General features: G+C 44.7%; 1 long non-coding RNA gene across 1 annotated transcript; it reads left to right on the plus strand.

The window, feature by feature from the left end:
* Window positions 1-274: 274 nt before the first annotated feature.
* LOC125938148 (uncharacterized) lies at window positions 275-4,884 on the plus strand. The gene is made up of 3 exons (XR_007462631.1): window positions 275-677; window positions 3,342-3,482; window positions 4,662-4,884. It is a non-coding gene; the product is annotated as an uncharacterized LOC125938148 (long non-coding RNA).
* Window positions 4,885-12,072: the final 7,188 nt, after the last annotated feature.

The raw sequence follows: 12,072 nt of genomic DNA on the forward strand, positions 1-12,072 counted from the left end.
TCATCCTCCCTGTTGCCCTGGAGGGCATCTGAACACAATGGGTGTGGTTGGAAGGCAGCGGGCTTCTGATTTTGCCTGCTGGGCTGACTGCCCTGCTCTGCCCAAGGACGCTCAGGGAAAGGTAGTTGAAAGAGGGTTGGGACCAGTTTTTTCTCCCACTGAGGCTGTCCTTTCTGTAGAGCCACCTAGTATTACTATTGGGTCACAGACGCATTGGTCACAGTATTATTGGGTCACAGAAGCATTTAGTGTTTTTGACTCTGCAATGCTGAGATTGCAGGGCTGCAGAGAGGGAGCTATTTCCCTCCCATCTCTGGTTCTTGTGTCTTGTGGGGCTTTGCTGAAAGGGGAGTGAGCAGACGTGTCTCAGGGTCATACCCTGGTGACAGGGAGGCACTGGGAAGATGGGTCGGTGGGTGCTTCAGTGGGGGCTTACTTTGAAACTGTGTTCTCATTTAGGGGCAGGGCTGAATGAGGGGCTTTGGGAGGAGTCATTAGAGATTAAGTGTCATTTAAGCCCTCCCTGTGGCTTCACTGGCACTTCCTCTCTGGGTTGCAACAAGGGCATGGGAAGACTCCTCAGAGAAGAAGCTGAATCTGAAGCCCAGGATCGGCTTTGATTCTAATGGGGCTCAGGCCAAGAGAAGCCGGGTGCAGATCTGTTTTTGTCCTTGAAGGTGAGTGAAGCTTAGCAGTAAAATTAGCTCCTTTCCATATCTCTGAATCTTCCCCCCATTGCTAATGCCTGTTGTAACTGGAGCAAGCCAGTGTGGGTCAGGCTGATTCATGATTTTATGGCGAATGAGCTGGAACAGATATGGCCCTGCTGGCAGGAATTCAAAGCTCATATACTCTCCTTAGACCTCTGACTTGAGTAATGAAAATTCAGCTGCTCAATCCAATTGGGATCCAGGTAAACAAGAGAGAGAAGGGTGAATAGGAAAAGGTAAATTAAATCATGAAGCAAATGTCAAGTAGAGGTCAAAGGAGAAGTCAGGCCCGAGGTGGGGATGATCTTTGATTCACAATCCCTATTTCTTGCTATCTTTCTGATGGGATCACATTAAATTTGGTAAGTGGAGGTAATTGGTAAAATTGGTGAAATCAGTTGCAGGAAAAAATCCCCCCCACCCCGACGTGCTAACAGAGGGACTGTGTCTCTTCCCTGTGGACTCACTGTGTGTGTCCTACCCAGCTGGTCTCTTGTGTTCACAACCCCATGTACTGACTGTGATTCCCCTTCCATCTTGTGTGGACAACCACGATTCTGCTCATTTCTGCTCAGGGACCAGGCCCCGGCACCAATAACACAACTGTGTGCATCCTCAGCCCCGAGAGATGTAGGGACACAGGATTTTCACTGCTTACCCCCAGCTTCAGCCCTGGGCTGCAAATGGGTTGGCGGGCTGCAGTGTGGTTGTGGCTGGGTCTCTATTCTTGTGCAGACTGGCTTTCCTTTCAGAACAGAACTGTCTCCCAACCCAGAAATTCTTTGGTCTGCTCGGGGTGGAAAGCCTGTCAGCCAGGAAGAGAATATATGGGAAAAGGGTTGAAACCCACAGCCCACTAGTGGCACGCACTGTCTCCTTGCTACAGAGACACAGATTCCATGACCCTGAGCCATTTCACTGCTTACCCCTGGCCTCAAGAGTGACGTGTTTGAGGAAACCATAAACAGAAATATCGGTCGTGCCGTGGAGTTAAAGCAAAACAGAGACAGCTTAAGCAGGGTTCTCCCAAGGCAGGAGAGCACTGATTGTCCATTCTGTGAAGTCTGAGTCATGGTCGCTGCCCTCATGGGACTGGCAGTCTGTGGGAGTGATGTCGTGGGCACATAGAGCAACCAAGAGCCGATGCAAAGCTGTGCTGGCTGGGTGTCCACTGAAAAAGAAACAAGAGAGCAATCCCGGAAGGCGGTGCCAGGTGGGGATACAGAACACCCACTCGAGGGCCAGTGTGCTGGAGTCTGATCCCAGCTTGGCTACTTATTAGTAGTGACCTTGGGCGTGATAACTGTCCTGTTTGTGCCTCAGTTTCCTCAACTGTGAACGGAGGGGACTAACAGTACTGACAATGAGGATTAAATTCGTTCTACTGCAAGGCACTTAGAAGAACACCCAACTCGCAGTAGGGGCTCTGGCATTACTGGCTAAGCTGACGGTTCCCTTTTCCTGATCAGTAGGGCCTGCAGGGATTCATGGGAATGAGCAATCCCATCTGGTTGGGCTGAGCAGGGAAGGCTTCATGGAGGAGGTGGGATCTTAGCTGGAACTCGGAAGGTGGTAAGATTTTGTTTGGTGGAGAAAAGAAGGGAGGGTGTTCCTGGCAGTTAAAACAGCAAGAACAAAGGCAAGGAGGCTTATTTGGAGGGGGTGTAAGTGTTGGGGTGGCAGCACTCAGTACTGTTTGGTCACCCACCTCTTATGGTTTATCCCTCTTGGGTGAAAAGCCGGTCTGGATGGGTCTCGAAGACGAATCACAAAAGGCTGCAGCAGCTGTCATGCCAAACCCTGCAGACTCATGGGAGTGTGAGCTGGGTTCATCTGTCAGAAAGAAGCAGCCAGTTCTGGCTGGAGCAGAGGGTTTATTTTGGAGAGAAGTGAGGGACACTGAGTGCAAGACTAAAGCAAGGAATGGTTGGAGGAGAGGATGGGGGTTTTGTCAGAATGCCACCATGGGGTAGGGTGACAGCTGAGTGCCAGTTGGATTTGGATCAACATAAGGATATTTTGAGGGCATCATGAAAAGCCTTTGAAGGCTCAATAGTCTCTCTCACCAGGACATTTTCCTTCCATCTGCCCTCACTCCTTTGAGCTCTCTCCCTTTGCTGGGCTATCATCATGTAAGTCATCTCAATCCCTTTGTATCCCGAGACCCCTACCACTGATTTGAGATAGCCCCTGTCTCTCCTACTTCACTAATGTCTCATCTGTAGTAGAAACAAACATTCTCGCCCATACATGTGGCCCCCACACAATGGCCTCTGTCCCTCATTGTTCTTGGCCACCTTCACCAGCTTAGACCCACGCTCCCTCTTGGTAATGGAATGGCTCCTTTCCAATGACAAGAAAAAAGCTGAGAGCCCCGAGGAAGTGGACCATTCAGCGTTTGCCCAGTGTTCAGGGAGGCTGTGGGTGCTAAGTGGTCAGGAGTATTGGCCTGGCCAATCCAGGACTGGCCCTGGATTGTACCCTGGAGAATAAGAGATCTTGAAAATTTGATCCCAGAACTTGGTTTTTGGTTGAAAGTACAAAATCCAACATGAAACCCTGTGGTGGTTGCTCTAGCCCTTGGTTGGTCACAGATATCTAGGAGTCACAGAGGTTTCCTGTAAATTTCAGAGAGAAGACAGACAACTTATTAAGATGTCCTGGAGAGATTTGAATCTATGGGAGGTGAGAACCTGGTCTGATGAGAATGTTCTCTCAGTGGCAGCAAATACAGACATTCTGGAGGAGCTGAGGCCACATTTTGGATCATGAGTAAGCAGTCATATTTGTGCCCTACTGGCCTCTGCGGGTGACAGTTTCCTGTTGAAGCAAGTGGGGCTGTCCCTTAAGTAGATGAATGTATTTGGATAAAATGTGATTTTTCACAAACTTTAAATACAAGAAATTAAAGACTGACCAGGTCAGTTTGCATTGGCTTAGATAAGCCGACTGGACTCCTTGCCAATGACTGAACCCTGAGAGCATCACACACTCAGGGGGTGATGGTCTGGGGCATTTCTGACGTGGGACCTTAGGAGTCAGTTGTGTAAGGCAAGCGGGAGCCTTTATTAGTCTTGATTTTTCTTGGGATTAAAAACAAATTAAGCAGTGGATTTTGAGTAGATGGTCTCTAATGCCCTGACTAATTTGTCTTGAAGGGATAGAAACTATCCAACAGAAATGGAAATTGACAAAAAGCCTGCATTGAATCCATCAGTTAATCAACAGGGATATATTGACAAGGTGATTAACTCTACTAGAAGATCATGGCTCTAGACAATTCTATTTAAAACCCAAGTCAGGGTGGTAGAAAAAGGATGTTTTTCTATCTGGCCTAGCATGTGCACATTTCATGGATTGGTGAAAAAGGAAGGTGTCTGGGGAGAGGGGAATTTGGGTTGTTTATTTTTTCCTTGAAAAACTGAGTGCTCTGTTCAGGACACACCTCTGAGCATTTTGGAGCACATACACTCCAGATGGCCATGCACACGCATGGACCCACACTCATAGAAGCACACGTTTATATTCTGCACTTAAGAAATTTTACATAGAGGCTTCTTTGATCTTTCAAAGGAATATATAACATCAATTTAAAACAATACAGTTTGGGACACAAAAGCGATCTGTCTTGGGGAGACTGGCAAAGGCAAGAAGAAAATCGGTACTAAGACCATCTATTAACATCTAGCGGAGCTCATGTTTGATACTCATTCAAGTTAATCACCACTGCTCCTCTCCAAACCCCGCCCCACGGTCCTATTGGATTATATAATAGACCTCAATAACTCTAAATGAGCTATTATACTCTGCCATATAATTATATATTTAGGACACATGTATGGTTAAAAAAAGCAATCCACAGAAAAACACTGAAACAAATTGCAGAGCAATTTCAGCGACTGATTATATTTAAGCTGTAGTGTGTCAGCTGTTCTCAAATTTTTTTTTCAGAGTTCCCAAATCCATTAGACAATATTCCAGAGCTATCATCAGTCTTTACTTCTGCGTCAAAGTCATTCTACAAACGTGAAAAGCCCGCTTCTCTGATCTTTTCTTTTTGAGACTCCTAAAATGCAAAAAGTTGCTCTTCATTTATTTTTTCTTGGACAAGTCTTTTAGCTGCTTGTCCTACTCAAATAATAATGATAACAACAACAATAATAACAATAAAAGCATTTGTCATTTACTGAGCTCTTACTTTTTGCCAATATCGTTGTGTGTATTTTGTATCACCTCATCTGATGAGATGACAATGTGCCATGAGTTGGGCAAAGATGCTCAGGTATTAAGTATCTTCTTTAAGAACACGGGGCTTATTTAAGAGCAGCAAAGCCATGGTTAGAACCGGGTTGGTTAGTCCGTCCTCGTTATTTCTAGTACTCACGATAGCTAGTATGTTTTCATTTTGTAAGGTATTTTCATGTATGTTATGTCACTGATCCTCACAATTATCCTGTGAGTATAGCTTTTGGTACTGTTCCCATTTTACAGATGGGGAAAATGACAGTCAGAGAGGTTATATCACTTCCCACAAGGGCTGCTGGGGTCACAATGCATGGAGCAAAATTGGCATGAAACTGGGCCATTTGGCTTCAAATCTGGCGCCTGTTCACGATTCTACACTGAAGAAATGAAACAAACAAACAAACAATATGAGACGGAAGCAAACATACAACCAATTAGGGCATCAAGAGAGTCTTTGCCCCCAAGTATCAGCAGTGCTATGAAGGGAATCTTTGCTAAGACCAACGTGATGATGAACACACAGCACAAAGCTTTGTAGCCCACTCCACCAGTGCACCTGCCCTGGGGGGAGGCAAAAGAGCTGTTTGTGGAGCTGCCCAGCCTCAGAACCATGGGGCACCAGAGGAGCTGGGCGACATGCAAGTATTTGAGCTCACTTTGACTTCTCACAGGCTAGGCAGTGAGGAAGGAGGAACCGGTCAAAGCCAAGAGATAAGAAACAGTGTGGGGGGATGTCCCAGAGGCTGGAGGCCTCACAGGGGGTCATGGCGAGAGCTGACATCATGGGCACAGCGTGTGCTGGGAAAACATCAGAGGAAGTCATTTTAATCTTCAGAATGAGCTCAGAGGTATACAGGGTGGTTATATAACCTCTATTCATTCATTTAATATATGATTAGATGTCAGTGTTGTTGGAGTTACATTTTAGGAAATGACTATTCATAATGGAAGTCCTGGCAAGGTTTCTTTATAATCAGCAAAACAGGGTGGAGGGCTCAGCTGTGGCACCCTTGCAAGAGGCTCTTAATTTACGAGCGATGTTAAATTATACCGGCTGCCAGATAGTCAGATACGGGAAGTGATACAATAAGTCACTGGGGATATGCTAGTTTTTCTTTTTTCATTTGACAACCACAGGAAGTGGCCATTAGCCAAGCCATCTGAGGAGAGAGCATCTGATTGCTATGCTACGTGCACAGCGTCCTGAATATCTCCAAAGGCCTCATAGGAGAGCGTGCTGGGCATGGGGGTGGGAAGGCAGATGGAGGGGGACAGAGGACTGGCGTGCTTAGGGGTGTGTATTTAGACTCATCAGAAACAGGCACCGGAGGGGTTCCAGGGGCTTGTTTTTCTCGAGTTGCCCTGACCTTTCCAGGTTGAGCTGGCCCTACTCAGGTTTGTCATGAGCCTTATAAAAATAGCTTGGGGGGTATTTGGGGGGCAAATTGTGCATGAAGAATTTAAAAATATCTACTTTCTTACTTGTTTTTTTTTTTCTATAAAGACAATTCAATACGGTGAGATTTCCCTTGTCATTTCTGCATGAGGGCAGAGGCAAATTGCAGATCGGGGCAGCTTTTTGTATTCAAGACCAACGGTTGACTGTGGGGTGTAGCCTGCTCTGCCCCTTTCTAAGGCCCAGACTGAGACCCGACACTGTGGGGAAACTACCAGGACTCTCAGATGATAACCCAGATGATAAAGCGCCCGGGGAGATCAATGGGGTGTGCAAGTGTGGGAAGCTCACTTATAAAAGTGATCCCAATGCTCACAGGCAATAATGTGAATCCTCGAGAAAGATGCTGTTGTATCTTGTTGAAAAGTTGACTCTTTGAGATGAAATTAGGTAATGGGAGCCGCACAGTGGGGTCCCTTTAAAGATGTACTAAGCTGGCATTGCAGGAATATGTGGGGAGGGGTCCTCTCCCTTTCTATCTGGACCAAATGGATCGACTGTGATTTGCCTTTCCAGAAAGATCTTTAGCTTGATAGCTTCCTTCTCAGTGACAGCCATTACTCTTTAACTTCCCTGAAATAAAGACTTTCACGATCATCAAACAGTGTTATTTTTTTAATTAAGAAAACAGATTTTGATTGAAAGTTCCCCAACTTTCTTGCTCATTGGAATTACTTGGACATCTTTATAACATTCTGATGCTTGGTGCCCACCCTCAGCCATTCTGATTTAATTTGTACAAAGGTGTTGACCTGGGCGTCAGGATTATTACACGTTCCCTGAGAGAATGTACCATGCAGCAGAATTTGGGAACTACTGCTCTTGTCCCTCATTTCTCAAGACATTCCTTGGTGTGTCTGCTTAAAAATTCTTTAGCAAGGATTCAAGTCTTTTCATAGGTCCTTTTCTCTAACTTGATATTCTTACATTATCTAGAGCTTGTCTATTACCATGGATGGCAGTCCATCCCTGGGATAGGGTATGTTGCCGTAACAAACAACTCATTCCTCACTCAGGCTGCGTGTCCAGTGTGGGTCAGCAGGAGCCACTGCTCATGGTAGACCTTTGGGGACCCAGTTTCACAAGATGCTCCATTTTGAGCTGTGCTTCCCGTCACCTCAATTAGAGAAAGGGTACCTGACACAATGGTCTTGAAGCTTCAGCTGGGGAATGACCCTTCGTTTGGGTTCTCTTTTCGTTGGCCAAAGAAAATCATATGGTTTTGCCTCATGTCCAAATGGGCACAGAAGCATAATCTTATCATATTCCCGGAAGGCGCAAAGCCAGAAATATTTGGAAGATAGTGATAACTATTACCCATGGATTTCCAATTTGGCATTCAACGTTCTTTCGTCACTAATTCCTTTAAGACTCCCCCCCCCCCTTGTAATTTTGAGAATGAAGAGATTAGATTTGCTGCTTCAAAATGGAAACACTTTCTTGGTCTGGACCCAGGAGGGAAGGTAATTCTGGTTTCCTCTGTTCACTTTGTGACTGTTTTCTTGGTATGATGACTCTATTAGTTAGGAATGCTTTTTCCCCCAAATAATAGCAAAAAATAATAGCAAATCTTATTGGTGGGTCTGAAACAGCTTGTGACTTCTATGCCTCACATTTCAGAAATGTGAGCGCCAGCAGTCTAAGGCTGGCCCTGTGCCATTCAAGACTCAGTTTCCTTCTGAATTTCTACTTGATCATCTTTAGCATTTATGCCTTTGTCCTCATGCTTAGTGATCCATGGTGACAAGACGGTGGCTACTCCTTCAGACTCCGAGTCCAAGAAACATGCAGAGGAAAGACAAGAGGAAAGGGATCAGAAGGGTCCAGTGATGTCTCTTTGTCAAACTTTGCCTTCTTTGGGAAGAGATTCCTTGCTGGGACTTGCATGTCCATCTTATTGGCCAGGGCTGTGGCCAGGACCGCCTGTTGCTGCAGAAGAACTTCTGTTGTAGAGGAGGCAAGGGCAATTAAACTGTGCGAATGGTTTTTATGGAGCCATTTTGCAGTGTAAACTACCAGGAGTGGGCTAGGTTTCGGATGGAAACGAGACCTTGGGCTGTCACTCTTCATAGGTCCATAAAACACCTCCATTAATTTCTAATAACTTTACGACTCTAGAAATGGATCCCAGGCTCTAAGTTATGAAAACAGCTAAAATACCTTCTATCATAGTGTCCATTTAGGTAAGCTGGTGGCTATTTCCAATTTACTTCCACCCAGAATTTTAGGGTATAGTGAGCCATGCAGAGTTGGACTGATGACGAATATCAAAACCGGAAAGCATCTCTACCGACACAATACCTCTGATGAAATTGCAGTTTGAAGACTTCTTATCCTGGAGCTGTACACACTTGAGCTAGATGGGGAATAAGAAGTGGGGAAGTTAAAGCTGAGCATCCCCAGTTGAAGGGAGGCTGAGAATGAGGACGAGTACCTGGCACTTCAGGCAGAAATAGGAAGTGCTGGTGTTTCTGAGAAGTGACCGTTCAGAGTTCTATGCTACACCTTTCCTGAGGTCACCAAAGATGCATTGGGCTAGTCCCATATTTTCCCTGGACTACTGAGTTTTTTCATTTTGGAGGAAAATGGTTCTTGGGAGTTAATGGCAGTAAGATGTGGCCTGGGCTTCTGGCCGGTAGATCTTCAGTGGAAGCAGATGGCCACAGTGGTATTGAAAACTAAAGACGGCAGTAAAGCTTTTAATTGAAAACAATTGGACCCTGTTGGATGGTAATTACCTTGGCCGCTTACAAATAATATCCTGTCCTTGATATCCTGAAAGAAAAGCTGAAACTGAGCAAAGAGGATCGCCTGATGTGCATCTAATAAGGATGGGGTTCCCCAAACTACTTTCTCGAGGGATCCTCAGGAAAAGAGAAATGAAGAGGAGAATTTGCTGTAGCAAGAATCATGAAGACAAAACATTCATCTATGAAGCAACCTAATGGGTCCATGTTTACTAGAAGATTGAAATTCTAGCCACCTTCAGGAGAAAAAAAAAATAATGATGCTTTACATGCTTCTTTTTTTTCTCGGTAAATGATAGATCCTAATGAGGAAGATGTCTCATTTGGATGATTTCCTTAAAGATGTTTGCCGTGTGAATCACTACCATGCATGAGAAGTCACAGGCATTGGGGAGCCTCAGCTGTGGTACAACTATAAATATTCAGGAGGCAGTGATGTCATATTTGTCTAAGGGACTCAGCCCTAGGGGTTAGATCTATAAGCAAATTTTAGCCAGAAGGTCATTTTTAAATCCAAATAACAGGCAGTGTTAGAATGGAGGACGTGGGGGAGGTTGAATGGGAAAGTATCTTAGGAGGCCATTGGCTCAGTTGTTCCCCCAGAAACTACAACCTACGATTCAGTCAGGGGACCTCACTGGGGGCTGGGTGATTGCTGATCTTTAATGGACTCCAGGTGACCGTTGAAAAGCCCGGATCTAACTCCTGCCGCACCCAGGCCAGCATCAGGATTACATTCTTGGTGGCCATTCCTGGATACCCACATCTCACCTAGGAAGGGGCGCTTAGCTTCGCACAGATTTCAGGACCAGGTCAGAGTCTCTCTGTCTTGGAGGTGACCCTTGGGGCTGCTTGCAAAGACTGTTCCCTCTGCTTTGGGCCCCAGGAGGATCACTGTCTCCACCCCCTTGAAGTCAGGTGTGACCATGTGTGTCCCCGAGTGGAGTGAGCCCATAGCTCTTCTGTGTAGGGGGAGCACATACAGACATCTGTGGTAACTACAGCATTACCCCCAGGGCTCGTCCTGTCAAATCAGTGCTTAGCAGAGCTGGGTGCATGTCTGAGGGCGACGCCTACGTCACGGTTAGGCTCTGCTGGGGTAAGGATGGGGCAGAATAGAACACGTGCACGCAAATTATTGAATCATTGAAGATCTGGGGGCAAGTTCTGAGTAATTGCCACCACCTCCATAAAACTCCTTCAGGTGTACAATTTGGGGCTCTGAACCCCAAAAGACTTGTAAGTTTCACCTGCAGACTCTCCTTACCCTGCTCCCTGGAGTTGCTTTTCTAGGCAGTACTATAGGAGTCACGCTTTAGGCGTGGTGTGAAAACAAAACTTAAACAAAAACCGGTGAAATACTATGGCTGTGTTCACATGAAATTGTTATTTAATCATGGTAAAACATAAAACATCTAATTTAGTTTCAAATATAGTGTAATATTTTATAGAGCAAAAATGAAACACATAAAACAAAACCCAAACAAAAAAAAAAAGGGAGAATGCGTATCAAAAAAGCCTTAAAAAATCTCTCTCACCTTTACTATGGCAATTCTGGAATGGCTATTTGCTTCTTAGATTATTCTCAGCTGTTTTCAGCAGTCTTGAGTTCAGAGCCCTCCACTGAGTGGATATCACTTTGCTACCTCATTATGCCTAATAAGGCTGCCATTCCTTAGATTCCCCTGGCCTGATTTTTTCTTGGTTTTTAGAGCAGCTAGTTGCTGTTCAGTTCTGGAATGTTCTCCTTTTTAGAGTAGCCAGGATATTTTCTCAGTCAGATACTCTATTGCCTTTAATGCTCATGACACCTAATACCTGCTCATTGAATAGATATCTGGTCTTAGCTGTCTCTATTTTTCTTTCCTTTCTTTTTTTCTCTTTTTCTGTTCCTGTCTTTGACCATATAGGCTGTTGTTCAGGGACGGGTGCTGCGCCCAATGTTAAGGGGAGGTCAGGCTACACTGGGAATCTCTACCTATAGAAATTCTGGAAACTACAGAAAGCACAGGGTCAATAGTATATATAGTGGTAGTGAAAGAATGCTTTCCTGCCCTCTGTGCTAAAATAAAGCAGGGCGAAAGAAGGTCATAGGGTCCCAGGAAAGGGTACAATGATGTGAGCCTAGGAGTGTAGACCACTTCTTTGAGATGGGTATATTTCTTTCTGCAGCCTCAAGCAGGGTCCTACTTGGGACCAAGAGAAACTCATGATTTGAGTACAATTTTTGAATCATTTCGTTAGTTTTATCCAGCACTGGAAATCTCAATTTTGGCGACAGTGACAGAATATGTGAATAATGGACTATAAATACACTTCTTGATATTGGATTTTGAGAAAGATGTAATGGAAAACAAGTTAGCATCAAGCATCCCATCATTTTTCATGGGCAGTTAAGATAACTACTTGTTGTTGGTATTATGCTGTATAATTGTGCAGCATAATTGCTTCTTGTAGTCCCATAGTATCTGTTCTGTAGCATTCTATTTTATAGGTATTTTTAAGGTGTATTTTTTATTGATTTGGAATATACACAGCAATAAGAGGTTCTTGGATTGATTAGATGCTACAGTGAAGCTGAAACGTTTAGTGCATTGATTCTTAATCTGTAAGGATGTTTATTTGCAGCTCTGCATATATTTATTACTATGGTGTAAGTAATGCTAACATTAAAAAGAATATTTGGTGTGTATGTATTCCTAGTAATAAATTAAAAAAATCATGTTTAACTCTTTCAGGCTACTGCCCTCTACTAGTCTAAGAAAATGGTACGAAGCGTAAAGTTAGGTACAATGGATCCCCTTCTAGACAGGGACTGTACATGTTCGGACCCTTATCATGCGTAGCATGACGCTACTAATGTTGGTTGATTGTATGAATCTAGAGATTATTGTTGAATCTTCCAGCAAATAAG

The sequence above is a fragment of the Panthera uncia genome (assembly GCF_023721935.1).
Source record: "Panthera uncia isolate 11264 chromosome B2 unlocalized genomic scaffold, Puncia_PCG_1.0 HiC_scaffold_24, whole genome shotgun sequence".
Classification (NCBI taxonomy): Eukaryota; Metazoa; Chordata; class Mammalia; order Carnivora; family Felidae; genus Panthera; species Panthera uncia.